This window comes from Peromyscus californicus, unplaced genomic scaffold, assembly GCF_007827085.1.
Source record: "Peromyscus californicus insignis strain IS unplaced genomic scaffold, ASM782708v3 Scaffold_4__1_contigs__length_199733344, whole genome shotgun sequence".
In the NCBI taxonomy this organism is placed as follows: domain Eukaryota; kingdom Metazoa; phylum Chordata; class Mammalia; order Rodentia; family Cricetidae; genus Peromyscus; species Peromyscus californicus.
Window position 1 is genome coordinate 39,858,230 of NW_026294562.1, and position 15,952 is coordinate 39,874,181.

At 39.9% G+C, this 15,952-nt stretch overlaps 1 protein-coding gene and 1 long non-coding RNA gene across 30 annotated transcripts in view; one reads left to right on the forward strand and one right to left on the reverse strand.

Annotated features, from left to right (window-relative positions):
- Positions 1–15,952, reverse strand: part of Trpm3 (transient receptor potential cation channel subfamily M member 3) — an 859,806-nt gene that overhangs the window by 451,572 nt on the left and 392,282 nt on the right. The window lies entirely within an intron of this gene.
- The window catches only part of LOC128125342 (uncharacterized), an 86,616-nt gene that overhangs the window by 59,798 nt on the left and 10,866 nt on the right, over positions 1–15,952 (forward strand). Inside the window, exon 2 of the long non-coding RNA XR_008223141.1 lies at positions 12,594–13,229. This is a non-coding gene — a long non-coding RNA (uncharacterized LOC128125342). The remainder of the gene's footprint in view (positions 1–12,593; positions 13,230–15,952) is intronic.

The following is a 15,952-nucleotide window of genomic DNA, read 5'->3' on the forward strand; positions in this document are numbered from 1 at the left end:
AGTCAGCTAAATACAATACCTTCTTCTCCAACGGAACCAGCATCCTGAAGTGTGATTGTAATTGCTTCCTACCCAGATGACAGAAGGCAATTCCGGGGCCTGCTTTATTTAATTAGGATGCATGAGCATGGACTGGCAGGTCACACTGCCTCTAAATTTACACTTCCTTAATATTTTTGAGAAAGTTATTCTGTCTCTGCAACCTTGAGATGTGTTTAGAAAGACCTCACTATTGCAATGCCTCCAAGCTTCACTGGTGAGTGGGAATATGATTGACATAGTCTTCAGGTTTTCCCACAGGTTCCAGGGTTTACTTACTAACTTGCTGGGGGATAACTAAAATGTTAAAGGGGAAGAGAGTTTTTAACCCATTGATTGACACACTATTATCCCCCCAAAAAGGTGAAGGTCTTATTACAATTTATTTTGTGTAAGAATTCTGAAACAGAAACTTTTGGCAGCAGGCCTGGATTGAGAGAAGTTTTGAAAGAAGGCCACATTTGCATCAGTCTGAAGAAAAGTAGCTTCCTATCATCAGGTTGCATCTTGCAAGTCAAAGCTGTGTGAAATGGCAACATGGGGAATTGGACAACCCTTCCAGATCTTGTGCACATCACGGGTAGCTCAAGGGGAGTTGTAGAATTGAAAGACACGTGTCTTTAAGAGTGAGAAAAACACATAACTTCAAGACAACACAAATTTGGGGCTTCAAAATGATTTAGTGTTTGAGACATCCCTCTGCTTATAAAAAGTATGAATGTGAGTGTGTGTGTGTGTGTGTGTGTGTGTGTGTGTGTGTGTGTACAAGTTTATACACATCACATGCACAAAATAGTCCATAGTCAAGCTATCACCCATCCACTCAGCATATATCTTCGAAAATGGAAGACATTTTGTTATTTCATCCCTCATGCAGCATAGCTGACATGGTTAGGTTCATCTCTTGGCTAACATCCTTCAGAACATGGGTATGATGCCACAGAAACACACAAAAGCCTCTCATCAGAAAACATCACACCCAATCCAATCAGTAATGTACAAGAGCTCAGTCTGGAAGATGAAAGCCACTTTGCTTGTCCAATCTCAAAGCATGGATGCCACTAGAGAACAAAAATCAAGTAAAAAAACCCAAACAACAGGAAATCAACACCAGTCCTATGGAAAATGGCATTGAATGCATTCAAGTAAGTGGCACAGCCTATTTATTCTGGCTGCTAAAGCTATTATCCTCATCTTCAGTCAAAACAGAGTGCTTACTGATTACAAAAGAACAGAGGTCTAAGAATTGATTTTAATGATCCTACTGAATTTTCAAGTCTTAGACAGCTTAGTGAGATAAACGTTCAAGTGACAGAGTGTAAAGTGTTTTCAAACAGATTTGCATTGTTCAAGTCCGTGGGTTGTTTTGTACTTTAGGGAGTTGGAAGACCTGTGGAGAAGAGTGTATTAGGCATTTGAGAACACTTACTGCTAACAATTACAGATCTGGAGAATGATACAGTGTGAAGAGATCTGGGATGCTTCTTGCCTTCAAGTTCAAACTTTTATTTTACTGATTGGGAAAGAGAGGTCCAGGGAGAGGAAGAATTGAATTTGAAATCGTTTCCATGGGCCATAGGTCTGGTGATTCCCCATCATGGCTTGCTTATTGAATGATCTAGCTGAAAACATTTTTTTTTCATCTTTCTCTCTTTCCTATTGCCTTTCTCCCTTACAATAAATCTCCCTGATTCCTTCTGCTGCTGTTATTCATGTACTTTAACAATCATTTCCCAAGCATCAGGTGGAAACATGGTGTTGGGGATGAGGAATTCAGATGGGGCCCTGAACTCACAGACTCACACAGTCTAACAGGAGAAATTGACACAGCAGGGCCGGAAGCATGTCCGAAGAGGCCATAGTTACACCAAGACCTGAAATGTGAGTGGGAGATGACCAATCATATGAAATGGTGAATGACAGTTCCAAGAAGGGAAGCAACATCTCCTAATGTGCTTGTGGTAGTTTGAATGAGAATGGCCCCCATAGGCTCATATATTTGCAGTCCTGGTTTCCATTTGGTGAACTTTTTAGGAAGGATGATGAAGCATGACCTTGTTGAAGGAGGTGAGCACAAGGAGCCTACATCAGGCCAGGTTGTCTTTCTTCCCCTCTTCCTGTGGTGTGCTTGCGGATCAAGTATAAACTCTCAGCTACTGCTCCAGTGCCATGCTGGCTACCTGCTGCCATGCTCCCCACCGTGATGGCTGTGGACTAACCATCTGAAACTCTGAAAGCCCCCAATTAAATGTTTTATTTCTTAAACTGGCTTGGTCATGGTGTCTCTTTATAGCAAGAGAAAAGTAACCAAGATAGGGCCAGAGTAGGTGGCTGCTCCATCAGTTGTAAGACAAAGAAGACTTCCAAGGAGGCAGGAGCAGAAATGATGTACCAGAAAACAGCAATATTATGATTTGTCTTTGAGGCCAAAACTCCAGACCTCAGAACCGAATTCTCTCTAAAACACTCAATTACGGCATAACCTTTAAACAAATAAGCCAGAAATAAACAATTTGATGCTTTATAAAAATAGAGAAAATGTATCACAAGTCCATACTGAGACCCCCATCTCTCTGATCATGAATGTCAGGGTCCTCGTCCACTCCTCCCTGGACCCTTATGAAAGCCTAGGCTCAATGAAGATATGAGTTGGCGACTCTGAATCAGATACAACATGGACTTTAAGCCTGACCTGGAACCTTCTGGTGCTTCATACTGGAGCAAATACTGCAGTCAAAAATTTGGTTTTCTCCTGTACAGGATCAGAATTCAAAGCTGCCCCAGAGTGTTACACAGAACATGAGTGACAAGCCCCACAAAGTGTCTGGAACAAGAAGCCCTTCCAGGTAGTGAATAAGTGTGTTAAAAAGGAGTAGAATGTTTGAAAAGTTAACGTTTAACCACAGCCATGGATTTATAGAAAAAGAAAAGAAATTCCTAACATATACTTTCTACCTAAATGCTGCCAAGAATGAAAAAAATGTACATTTTTCAAGAGAACATATTGACTTGGAGTCACATGTGACCACAAATAAATAACTAACTAACTAAATAAATAAATAAATAAATAAAGAGGCTAATTAGCCCCTCAGCTCATAGACATGGTCAGCTCATCCCAAATCTACACCAGGCAATGAAGACAAACACAAACAGATTCCAGTTCTCAGTAGTCATAGGCAGACTTCTCAAAGTCATTGGAAACAAGATGAAAAGTGCTTTATTCCTCAGGGTCTCAGTTCATCTTCTGCAACTAGGGGCATTACCTCCTTGGGAGGCTCTGGATCAAATAGAGGCAAGAGAGACAGAAACAGGAAGATTATTTATTTATTTGTTTATTTGTTTACTTATTTATTAATATCGGCCATAGCAGTAACAGCAGTAGTAGTTTTCTCTATGTCTGTGGCGTGGTAAGTGTTCAGCAGATGTGATACTTTATGAATTGATTGAATACTGTCATATTTTTATATTATAGGTCTGCAATTATAATACTTCAATAATTTGATTATTGTGGCAATAATAAAATGTGGTTTAGGGGATGGAGATATGGCTCAGCAGCTTAGAGCATGTATTGCACAGCCTCCTCACCCATTTCTGGGCTCTAGAATGTGTAGCCTGACCCAGAGCCCTAGTCACAGACCTCCTAGAATCAGTCCCCTGCTTGCCTGCCTGGTAGTCACCTCACCTACTACACTGATGGGGCACATGGAGTCTGCACCCAGAGTCTGAACTGAGACTTCAGATAGGAACTCCCAGAGTTAGTCCACTGCCTAGCCCAACTCTCAGCCTTCCCACCTACTGATAAGTGCCAGGACCACTTGGAACTCAACCTAGAACCCTAGTTATAAAAACCCTAAAGCCAGTTCCCTGTCCTCACCTGCTTGCCTAGCAGCCACCCCACTCACCATACTGACTGAGGACTATATGGAGTCCAAATTCAAAATGTGACTGGAACTTTTGGTAGCAACTTCCAGAGCCAGTCCACTCACCCACCTGGATACCAGCTAATCCATCCACTGCCATCCACCAGTCATAAAGCCCATGTTAGAGATCTCCAGATCTGTCTAGTTGCCTATCAGCCAACCTACCCACCGTGCTGATCTGGGATTATAAGAAATCCCACCTAATACCCCAGAGTGACCTCAAGACTAAAAACAAAGCATCATTCAATTGGTGGACAATCTGATAATTTGAAGCAACAACAATGAAAGGTCCAAACTCCTACCCAACAGAGTAAAAAAACAATATTCATACCAAGCAATGCCACAAGCAACTGAACACCAGAGAGGGAGAGGATGCCTAGAAACCATCTCCAAAACACAAACAACGTGAATAAGCAAGACACTATGTCTCCTCTGGAAATCAGGACCTCCATGGTAATATTCCCGAGAAAAGCAATATAGCTGATGTACAAGACAAAGATTTTGAAACAGCCATTATATATCAGGAATATAAATGCCTGATAATGCCTGATATCAGGAATATAAATGCCTCATCCTGACAATGAGATGAAAGCAGTAATTGAAAATTTCCCAACTAGGGGCTTAAGAGATGGTTCAGCATTTAAGAACTCTTGCTGCTTTCACAAAGGACCCAAGCTCAATTCCCAACAATCATGTGGTGGCTCACAACTGCCTGTAACTCCAATTTCAGAGGATCCGACACCCTCTTCTGGCCATATCAGACATCTACACACATGTGACACACATAAATTCAGGCACATAAATGTATAAAATAAAACAAATAATATCTTTTTAAAAACTATCCTAAGTAAAAGAAGCTGAGGCACAGATAGGTATGGTGAAGAATTCTCCCAGATCTTTAAAGAAGTTAACAACAATGTTACTCAATTTTTTTCATAAAATAGAAAAGGAAGGAACATTTGCAAATCCTTTTTGTAAAGACAGTATAGTAATACCATGATACTCAAACCAAAGACTCAAAAAACTTATATGCCAATATTTCTGATGATAGATATAAAAATTCTTAATAAAACACGTCCAAACTAGACTCAAGAATACATCAAAACGATTACCCAGTATGATCACATTGGTTTCATCACAGAGATGCAGGAATAATTCAACATATGTAAACAAATAAATGTATTATATCACATAAACAGACAAAAGGACAAAATCTACTTGATGATCTCCTTAGATGATCTCCTTAGATCTCCTTAGAATTTTGAGAAAATTCATCACTAACATTCATGATAAATGTCCTGGAGAGTTTAGGAGATATGAAGGCACATCTCAACATAATAAAGTCAATTTACAACATGCCTACAGTCAACATCATTCTAAATAGAGGGAAATTTAAAATGTGTCCACTAAGATAAGGAACACAACAAGGATGCCCACTCTCTTCACTCCTATTCAATATAATGTTTGAAGTCTTAGCTAGAGCAAAAGGAAAAGTTACGAATATTAAAAGGCCATTAATAGGAAATAAGGAAATCAGAGTATCCTTATTATCAGATGATATGATTTTATAAATAAAAGATCCAAAAGGTGTAACCAGAAAACTCTTACAGCAGTTGATAAATGCATTAATCAAAATAGCAGCATACAAAATTAAACCACAAAAATCAGTAAGTTTCTAATATGCAACTGACAAACAACTGAGAAAGAAATCCCATTCCCAATAGCCTCAAAAATCTTGAAATACATATAAATGAGAAAGTAGAAGACTTGTATAATAAAAAAATTTAAGACACTAAAATATTAGCCGAAGAAGATACCAGAAGATGGAAAGATCTATCTTCTTGGATTGATAGGATTAATATTGTTAAAATGGCCATCCTACCAAAAGCTATTTACAGATTCTGACCAATTCCCATCACAATTACAACACAATTCTTTACAGAAATTGAAAAAAATAATCTTAAAGTTCATATGAAAACACACAAAAAACAAAGATAGCTAAAACAATCCCAAACAATAAAAGATCTGGTGGAGATATCACCATACCTGATCTGATGCTACAGTAATAAAAACAACATGGTATGGTACTGGCATAAAACAGAAACACATTGAACAATGGAATAGAATTGAAGAACTTGACACAAGTCCATACACATATGGACATCTGATTTTTGGCAAAGAGTCCCCAAAAATATACACTAGAGAAAAGACAGCATCTTCAACAATGATGCTGTTCACACTGTACAGTTGCTTGTAGAATAGTTGAAGTGGGTACATGTCTCAGTCTGCACAAAATCCAAGTGAATCTAGGACCACAACATAATACCCTGAATACATGATGAGAAACTATGGAATACACCTGAACTGACATGTACAGAAAGGACTTTATGAACAGGACCCTAATAACACAGGTACTAAGACCAATAATTGTCAGATGGGACCAGATGGAACTAAAAAGCTTCCATAAAGCAAAGATATCATCATCAAGTGAAGAGGAAGTCTACAGAACTGGAAAAATATTTACCAGCTCTACATCTGACAGAGGGTTAATATCTAGAATATACAAAGTTCTAAAAGTGGAAAAAAAAAACCAAACCAAACAACCCAATTAAAAAATGGGGCATGGAACTGAACAGAAAGTAAAGATGAAACACAAATGGCCGAGAAACATTTATTTTTTTTTAAATGTTCAACATTCTTACCATCAGGGGAACACAAATTAAATCTACCTTGAGATTTCATCTTATCCAAGTCAGAATGGCCAAGATAAAAAACAAATGACAGCCAATGCTGGAAAGGATGGAGGAAAACGGGAAAACTTATTCACTGCTGATGCAGTGAAAACTGGTGCAGCCACTATGAGTATCAGTGTGGAGGTTCCTGAAAGAGCTAGAACCAGATCTTCCCCAAGATCAAATTGTTCAACTCTTGGGAATGTACCCATAGGACTCCATTTCATACCACAGAGATACTTATCTTTGTTCAATCCTGCAAAATATTTCAATCTATGCAAAATATCCATGAAATGAAAACAGCTTAGATATCTACCAGCTGGAGAATGGATAATGAAAGTGTTGTATATTTACACAGTGGAATATTATTCAGCCATTAAGAATAATGAGATGATGAAATTTGCCGGTAAATGGATGAAATTGGAAGCAGTCATCCTGAATTCAGACACAGAAAGAGAAATATCACATTTTCTCTCATTTGTGGCTGACAGAACTTGAGCTTTATATATGTGTCTTTCATTTGGAATAGCCAGAGAGGTTATATAACTAGTAAAGGGCCAGAGAAGAAGGGGATCTTTCAGAGAAGGAGAAATTGAATATAGTGTTATAAAGAGGAAAGGAAGAAAAATGAGACAGGAAGGATTAAATGGGGTGGGGGATGGGAGGTCAGGGTAGAGCATGCAGTGTGGAGAGATGAATAACACTAAAGACTTTGAAAAAGCCATATTGAGACTTACTAATGTAGAGGCTTCCTAAATTATATATATTATACATTATAGTAATAAATAATATACATTGATTATAGTACTGCTGTACACACTATCAGAGGAGGCAAGTAACCATCAGTTTCATCTATGATAATGGCCTGTCTGGCAGGACATGCCCACTAGTAAAATATTGGCAGCAAATGCTATTGGAATAACTAACCACTTTTAAAAATTGGATTTAACATTCACTCCAAGACACAACTCATACTTGACACAATCAATGAAGCCAAGAACCTGTGGTTAGTTAGGTCATGGTCCCTAGGGAAGAACTACTACTATTATTCTGCTATATAGCATTAAAACAACTCCCAGTGACTTGTTGCTATACCCACACACCCTCATCAGAGAAGCTTATACTTGCATAAGATGATGGCTAACAAAAAGACCAACAACTGCTAACATGTAGAGAATAACAAACCTTGGCATACTCAGCCCTCAGTGGGACATCTATGTCACACCTGGCCCCTTAAGGTTCAGGAATCCATGAGGAAAAGTGAGCGGAGGAGTTGTAAGACACAGAATTGGAATAGTGTGTTTTCTGGACACAACCAGGCAGCTGCACATAGGAACTCTCAGCATCTGTGACAGTGTGCACAGGACCTGCACAAGCTGAAGCCAAACCAAAATCTCAGCATGGAGGGGAGGAAGGGAACGTGAAGTCCCACCCCTAGAGGAGGAGTTAGTGGCATTTGATTGCTACCAGGAAAAGGAAAATCATTTTTTGCTAATGCTGTGAGAACTAGTACAGTGACCATAATCTAGGGCAGACATGGACAGGAGTAGGTGGTCAACAGAAACTGGACTTGATGTGTTTAAAGAAGGAGGAGGGAGGGAGAAGGAGGGAGGAAGGCAGGCAGGGAGAGAGAAGAGAGGAGACAGAAGAGAGGGAGAGGGAGAGGGAGAGGGAGAGAGAAGAGAGAGAGAGAGAGAGAGAGAGAGAGAGAGAGAGAGAGAGAGAGAGAGAGAGAGAGAGAGAGAGAGAGAGAGAGAGAGAGAGAGAGAGAGAGAGAGAGAGAGAGAGAGAGAGAGAGAGAGAGAAAATGAAGTTATTGGGATGAGGTGGTGAGGGGATCTGGGAAGAGTCAAGGGAGGGGGATAAATATGAACAAATGCATTGTATAAAATGCTGAAAGAATTAATAAAACTATTATTTTTTAAAGAGCATGTAATGCTCTTGCAGAGGAACCAAGTTCAGTTCCCAGCACCCAGTTTGGGTGGCTTACAATTGCCTACCGCTCTGTCTCCAAAAAGATCCAATGCCTCTGGACTCAATGGATACCTGCATTCATGTGTATGTATCCACTCCCCCTCCACACACATAGCTAAATATACAAAATAAATGTTAAAAACATGTCTGAGCCTCTTACTTTGTTCAGTGCATTTCCTAAGTGTTTAAAAGTCCATGTTTTGACATAATTTTCAAATATGGGGAAAAGTGAGACTCCCATACAGAAAAGAAGAAGCCTGTGGTTCTTTTCAGCTCTGGTTTCAAGAGCTCACATGTACTTTCACTATAACATGAATAAGGCTGTAGCTTTAGTAAGGGTGAGAAGCAAAATGCTTTATGACTTTGAGGAGTATTAACTCTTGGTGGCCAGAGGTGGAGTCTTTATAAAAAGTTGACTGTGAGGCACATACTATCCCTCAATATGTTTGCACATTAGTGACAAAGCCTCCTCTACATAGCAGCTTGCAATGAATAACAGCTCCCCAGCCTTCTCAGCTGTGTGATCTCCATGACACTCACTGTCACAGCTGGTGTTGGAGATGTTTTCTCATGCTGTATATGAATCACTTTGTTTTCAGGATGGCACTGTGTAAAGTAGAGTGACTCAACGGGGTAGTAGCTCTCTGACGGCATACATTTTAACTATGCCTTAGACTTGGAATTAGAAAAACCCCAGTTTGGCAGCCATCACAGTCATAGACAGTTTAGAAAGCAACACCAGTGCATGCCAAAACAAGAGCTATAAACTTTGATTACGGACGGGAGTGCTCATCATATGCAAATGAAGCAGAGAGGAATAGAAGGAAAATCTAGGTGAAGTAGGTGTCATCTCAACACAGTGATGAGAGCTGATGGGAGCATCAGTGAGCAACTGTCCTTTGTGTCATCAGGTATGATGCCCTAAGAAGCACACATGTCACAACCTGGATATAATCATAAGGAGATGTAAGAAAAATTGGATTCTGAGAGTTAGTAAATAATTGTACTCTATTCTTGAAATGCATTAGGAAATGATGAGGGAAGACCGAGGTACTTCCCCAGAATGCAAGAAATTGAAGGATCTGGGTATGGTGTTATAAATGTGTAGTCCTAGCACTAGGGAGGCTGAAACTGGAGGACAGAGATTTTCAACAAGCCTGGGCTTCAGGGATAGGCCCTATCCCTAAAACAAAACAAATAAACAAAGAATGAAGGATAATAAAGACAAGTAGGCAGGTGGATAGATGGATAGATAGGTATTGAAGAGACTTGATAATGGAGACAGCATGAGCCAGAACTTTCCCCCTCCTATTAAGACATTTTGGGGCAACTGGCAAAATCTGACCAAAGTATATTGGTGGAAGTATTAAGGCAACTCTATGTAGTTTAAAGGGAGGTTTATTTTGTGGGGTAACTTACAAGTAAAGGGATAGGTTACAGGGTCCAGGAAAGGTGTAATGCAGTCCAGTGGTGTTCTCTGGAGAACTCTGCTCGGTCTACCTCCAGCATTCAGGATCCAGGAACCACGAGAGCTGGCACATCCGGATCTCAGGTCTTAAGGGCTCCTGTCTTGGCCCTGCCTTCTAGGCATGACAGTTACCAGAAGCCTCAATGGGGGTAGTACTTCCAGGTCAAAGCTGGAACAGCTGCCCACTACAAAAGTATGCAACAGAGAATGTCCTCTTGTTTGGGAAACACAATACAGATTTTAAGAATGGAGATATTATGTCTGAAATTTATTTTTGCTAGTACAGAAGGAAAGTATACCTGTGAAGAGGAAGGGATGGATGGATGAAAGGAGAGAAGGAAGAGGAGGAGGAGAGGGATGAAAGAACCAAGAGAGAAGGAGGTAGAGAAAATTCTGGAAGTTGGTTTTCTGTGTGAAGTATGGGGGGGCTCTTTTAAATGTTTTGCAGATATTTGGGAAGTACCAAATTATATCAACACCAAAAATCATAAAACAAGTGTTTTGTTGTTAAATGGCAATAGATTTCTTTGGTATGCTATAGTTCCTTTCTGGAATTATGTTGGATGTTGGGTTTGGCAATAAATACCTTACTGGAGGTGTGAAGCCTGTCAGAGATCATAGAAGGAAGAACAAACTCACCCCCAATACATACACATGTGTATCTTCTGCCCTGCCATTCCAAACTACCACAGGCAGCTGTCACAGTCCCTGAACTCAATGGACAGGCATTGGCTGCTAGAAGACACAGCTCAAAGCAGGAATAGATTTAGGCACTGGTCATTCACAAAGGCTTAGCTGGTGATCTTAGACTGAAGGACAAATAGCTACTGCTATTTCATGACAATCCTCCCAGGCAATCTGTTTACTTAGTTTCTGCTCCTTTGTTTCCAGTCTTCATCTCTCCAATGCTTCATGTCTATATAATTTAGTCCATACTTAGCCAATGTAATTCCCTTTATATTTATAATACAGCACTTTCTTCTAGCATAGGCCATTTTCCTTCTTTTTAAATCTGAATTTTTATTTATTCTTTGGAAATTTCACGCTTGTATACAATGTATCTTGATAATGTCCACTCTACCTTCCTTCCCTCCAACTCTCTTCAGGACCCTCATCACCTTTCCTTCCCAGCATCATGCCCTCCTTTTAGTATGCATTTATTGACCTTATGAGTCTAATTAGTGCTGCCCAAATGTACATGGGCATGGAGTCATCACTGGGGTATAGGAAACCTACCAGTGACCACATTCCTGAATGAATATGACTCTCCCTCTCCTACCAGCCATCAACTGCCTATAGTTCCTTAGTGATGGGACCTTGGGCACCTCTCCCCTCCATGATGAACATTTTAACTAGCTGGATCTTGCGCAGGTCTTATATAGGTTAACCATTGCTTCTGTTGGTTCATGTAGTCAATAACCATGTCATCATATTCATGTTTCTCTTTGTCTAAACTAGATAGCTGGAAATAATAACACTAGCAGGGGCTGGGGTAAGGATGTAGCTTAGAAGGTAGAATGCTTGCCAAGCAACCAAGCAACTGGGTTCCACCCTCAGTACTATGTTAAATAGGGGAGGAAGGTGTGGTGGCCCATGCCTGTAATCCTAGCCATCAGGACTGAGGCAGGAGATCAGAAGTTCAAGGTCATCCTTAGCTATATAGTAAATTTGAGGGCAGCACAGTCTTCATGAGACTATTTCAAGAAAAGGAAAAATACTGAGCACCAACTTTCATATGAAACATTATTTTAGATTATAATATGCAATACACATAAACATGCAAAATCTGATCTTTTCATTTTATGTGTGAGAAATTTATGAATCCCATTTTTAGAGCTCATCAGGCTGAGAATGAAAAGGTTAACTGTCTAGCTGTGTCCTTTTCCTACCTAATTCCTAAAATATGTACCTTAAAATGTTAAGGTTGTTATTTGAAAAACATGTGAGGGGGCAATGGCCAAATGAACTTGAGATATGTGGTATTTAATCAAGTCCATCAATTACCTTCAGTTCCACCATGCAACGGGGGTCCTGTTACTCAGTGTTTATGTGCGACTGCACACTCTCCACTTAATACTCACAACTGGTCAGCAGCCTGTTTCAAATGATTGTTTGCTGTATTCTATGCAATGTCTTGCATCCAAATAGCATTCCAATAGATGGCATTTATGTGCAGAATAGGCTGTGTCTTGTATTTAATTTTCTTTCCCATATTAAGCTATAGTAGGCTGTTTAATACGTGCCCCATGATAACTGGCAGGGGCTGCCTATACCATCTCCTTCCTTCCTATGTGTCCCTTAGTAGTTCCGGATTTTTCACCCATCTAGATTACTTACATTTTACATATAAACTAAATGACCTTTGGATGTCCTAACGCGGAATGCTAATGTACAGGAGTTTCAGCCTCCTGACAGCCTTTGATTACATTTGTGTAACTCCTCATTCTCTTTTTCATCCAGGTAGGAGGAGAATCCCCAAAGGATTGGAACAAGAAAAGAAACACTTAATTTAAATCAGCACTACATACCTGGCAGTTGGTGAAAAAAAAAAAAAAAAAAAAAAAACGAAAGTGCTATAAAACAGTTCATCAGGAAGTGCCATGCTGTGTTAAATTATAGGTAATAAAGTCACCGTGTCATGAAGAAAGCCACTACACAGACTAGGAAATGACTTTTCTAAGCTGTGAGAGTCACATTCATTTCTATTTCCTGGGATTACCCAAGGGGCATGACTGCATTTGGATGACAGTAAGCGCACACTGCCTGCCAGGTCCTTGTGGTTCTGTGAGAAGCCCTGAAATTTCAGTATCTTTGCAAAACAGATACTGAACACTAAAAGGCATACACTGAAGAAGGCATACATGGCTGAAGCTTCTGGGCTTAAATGAAGTTGGACTTATACTCCCCCAAGACTCCTCCTCAAAGACAGCACCAAACGATGCTGCAGCCCAACTCAGGTGCTAGGGGAAGATTGTGCCCCACCTGTCAGATGTTGGATATAAGAATTAAGGGACTCTGGGGGGCACAGGACAGATAGAGGAGCTCTGAAAGGTTGATATCACTTAAGGTTACAATGAAGAAGTCTCGGCTACCAGAGTAAGTAGAAGGAAGTGGCATTTGTGTATCTTCAGTTTGCAAAAGAATGTAATCTACATTGCTGGGTTTACGGGAAGGGAAGTTGAGTCTCCAAACCATGGCCTTCCCCCATCCTCTCTGCACAGGCAATTATTTTGAACCTACCTCTGCTTGCTGCATGGTGCATACTGGTCAGTAACTTCCCTTCATGACTAAGCTGTAAAGTGGTTAAAGACAGATACTGTCTCTAAAGTTTTCTTTCTTTTCTCATATTTTTCCTTCCCTTTCCTTTCACTTTTCAGCTGTGTAACCATGGCTGGTCTAGTACTAAATATGTACACCAGGCTGGCATTGAACTCATAGAGACCTACTTACATCTGCCTGCCAAGTGCTAGGATTAAAGGTGTGCACCACTGTGCTCAGGCCCAGTTTTCATTTTTACATGAGTATGTAGGATACAATCTTCTTTATCATGGATACTTAATAAATATTTGTGTGTTGGATAAACATATCTGCCTGTAGGATGCTTATAAGATGGCTGGTGGATCTCATAAGAGAAGCGCTCAATGGGAAGATGGGGAGAGACAAATAGGAAGGACATTAAGGATATAGGCAAGAGATTTCTGACCTCAAGAAACAAATACCAGAGCTTTCTTAGATGATAGAAACTTGAAGCAATGTTAGTCTGATTTTAATTGTGGAGTTATAAGTATAGGTTAAGGGACATCTGGAGAAGAATATGCATAGTTTATCCTGCTTCTGTGTCATCTTATTTAAAAACAAAACAAAACAAAAATCACAAAAAATAAAACCAACCAACAAACAAGAAATCCAGGTACTGCTAGCTCATACAATCAAGGGTTCTGTGGCTGAGTAAGTTTGGAAAAAAATCTACAAAATGATAACTCAGAGTATTATTTACTACCCCATGTCCCAGTAAATGGAGAATTAATCAGAGAAGGGATATCATATGTGACCATCTTCCTTGCCAACTTGGAAATGAAATCACCATGTGTGAGCAGAGATCACTGGGTACTGACTGTGTACAGGTATTGGTGAAATTATTAAGGAAACTCCACATAGTTAAAAGGGAGGTTTATTTTGTGGGGTAACTTACAAGTGAAGGGATAGGTTACAGGGTCTGGGAAAGGTGTAGCGCAGTCCGGCGGTGTTCTCTGGAGAACTCTGGTCGGTCTACCTCCAGTGTCCAGGGTCCAGGAACCAAGAGAGCCGGGCATCCGGATCTCGGGTCTTCAGGGTCCTCTCCTGGCCCCCCCTTGTAGGCGTGACAGTTACTGAAGCCTCAATGGGGGTGGCACTTCCAGGTCAAAGCTGGAATGGCTACCCACTACTTACAAGTGCAAATACTCTATACTCTTTAATAAGTCGTGAATTTTCCATTTTGAATCTTATCCTAGTATTTGTAATTTTCTTAAGACTCAAAACTTTTAGCTTGAATTAATCAACAAGAACAAAACATTCATTTTTTTCTTCTAAAATTCTTATCCATTATTTTACTTGAATGTCCTAGAGTCAGAATCCATCATTAACAGTCTGAGCATGTCACCAATAGTCTTGGAAAGAATTCAATCAGTAAGTTGCTTTTGTGTAGGTACTGAAATTCTCTGGATTAAATTAGGCTGCCAAGCCTCTGCAATCCATGCTGTCCTATAGATAAATGAAACATTGCCCTTTTTATTATTTTCTTTAATAGTGTTGGGATAAGACACACTCTGTCCTACTGGTTCACTAGATGCAAGAAGTCAATCTTTTATGGTCAGTGCTAAAATCCATTTTTTAGTAAGAACTAAAAAATCTTCATATTGATTATAAACATTGAATATGAATGACCTCTTAGCATACATGTATGAACATGTCTCAATGAAATGATTATGTTGTACCACTGATAAATGTTAATAAAAAAAAGTACATGCTGATTCAAATACAATTGTCCCAGAAAGTAACTGTTTTCAAGAGGCAAGCATATACAGATTATCCTCCTGGGAAGAACAAAAATATGTTGAGTACTGTCTTTGAGTCTCTCATCACCAAGTCACAGAAACACTAGTGTTTCATAGGTCACAAGGTACACAGAAGGCATTTTATTACCAGCTGTTGAGTGAATGGGTTCATCTTTTTCTCCTCTGGTCATATCATGAGTCAAATTAAGTATGGAAATGTCATATTGTATGCCATCGTCACTTTTGTTTAATGGAATGCATTTCATCATTCTAGCCTAAACACAGGCTAGGTTGGGGTCCTGCTCAGAATAAGTGCTCAATATGTTAGTCATCTGAAAGGATGGCTAAAGCTGTCTCTCCAGCTTTTTACAGACTAATATATTCAATTACCTGCCTCACTTTACATCAAAGAACTCAATGGCTGTTCTCACCTAACTCAGCTAGTTGTTTGGCCCTCATTTAGTTACAAGTTGCCTGGAATCCTAGCCTCTGGGAGCTCTTACTCAAGAGCAACACACAGTGTCACACCCAATTTCCCCACCAGGCTTGCTGAGATCCCCTGTGCCTTCAGCAGTCTCCACAACTTCTATTTACTATCTCACTCAGGAGAATTCCTACTGGTTCTGGTTTCCTCTCTAGGTACTTTATCACACTGGTCAGGGGTAGAATTTTGTCTTACTCACTCCACTTATTCCTGTGATTTGAACTGTTTTGCTTACTGTGTACATTAAAATGTGAGACATACCCTTGGGAGGAAAGTTAAAATTGCTGAAGTCATACTCA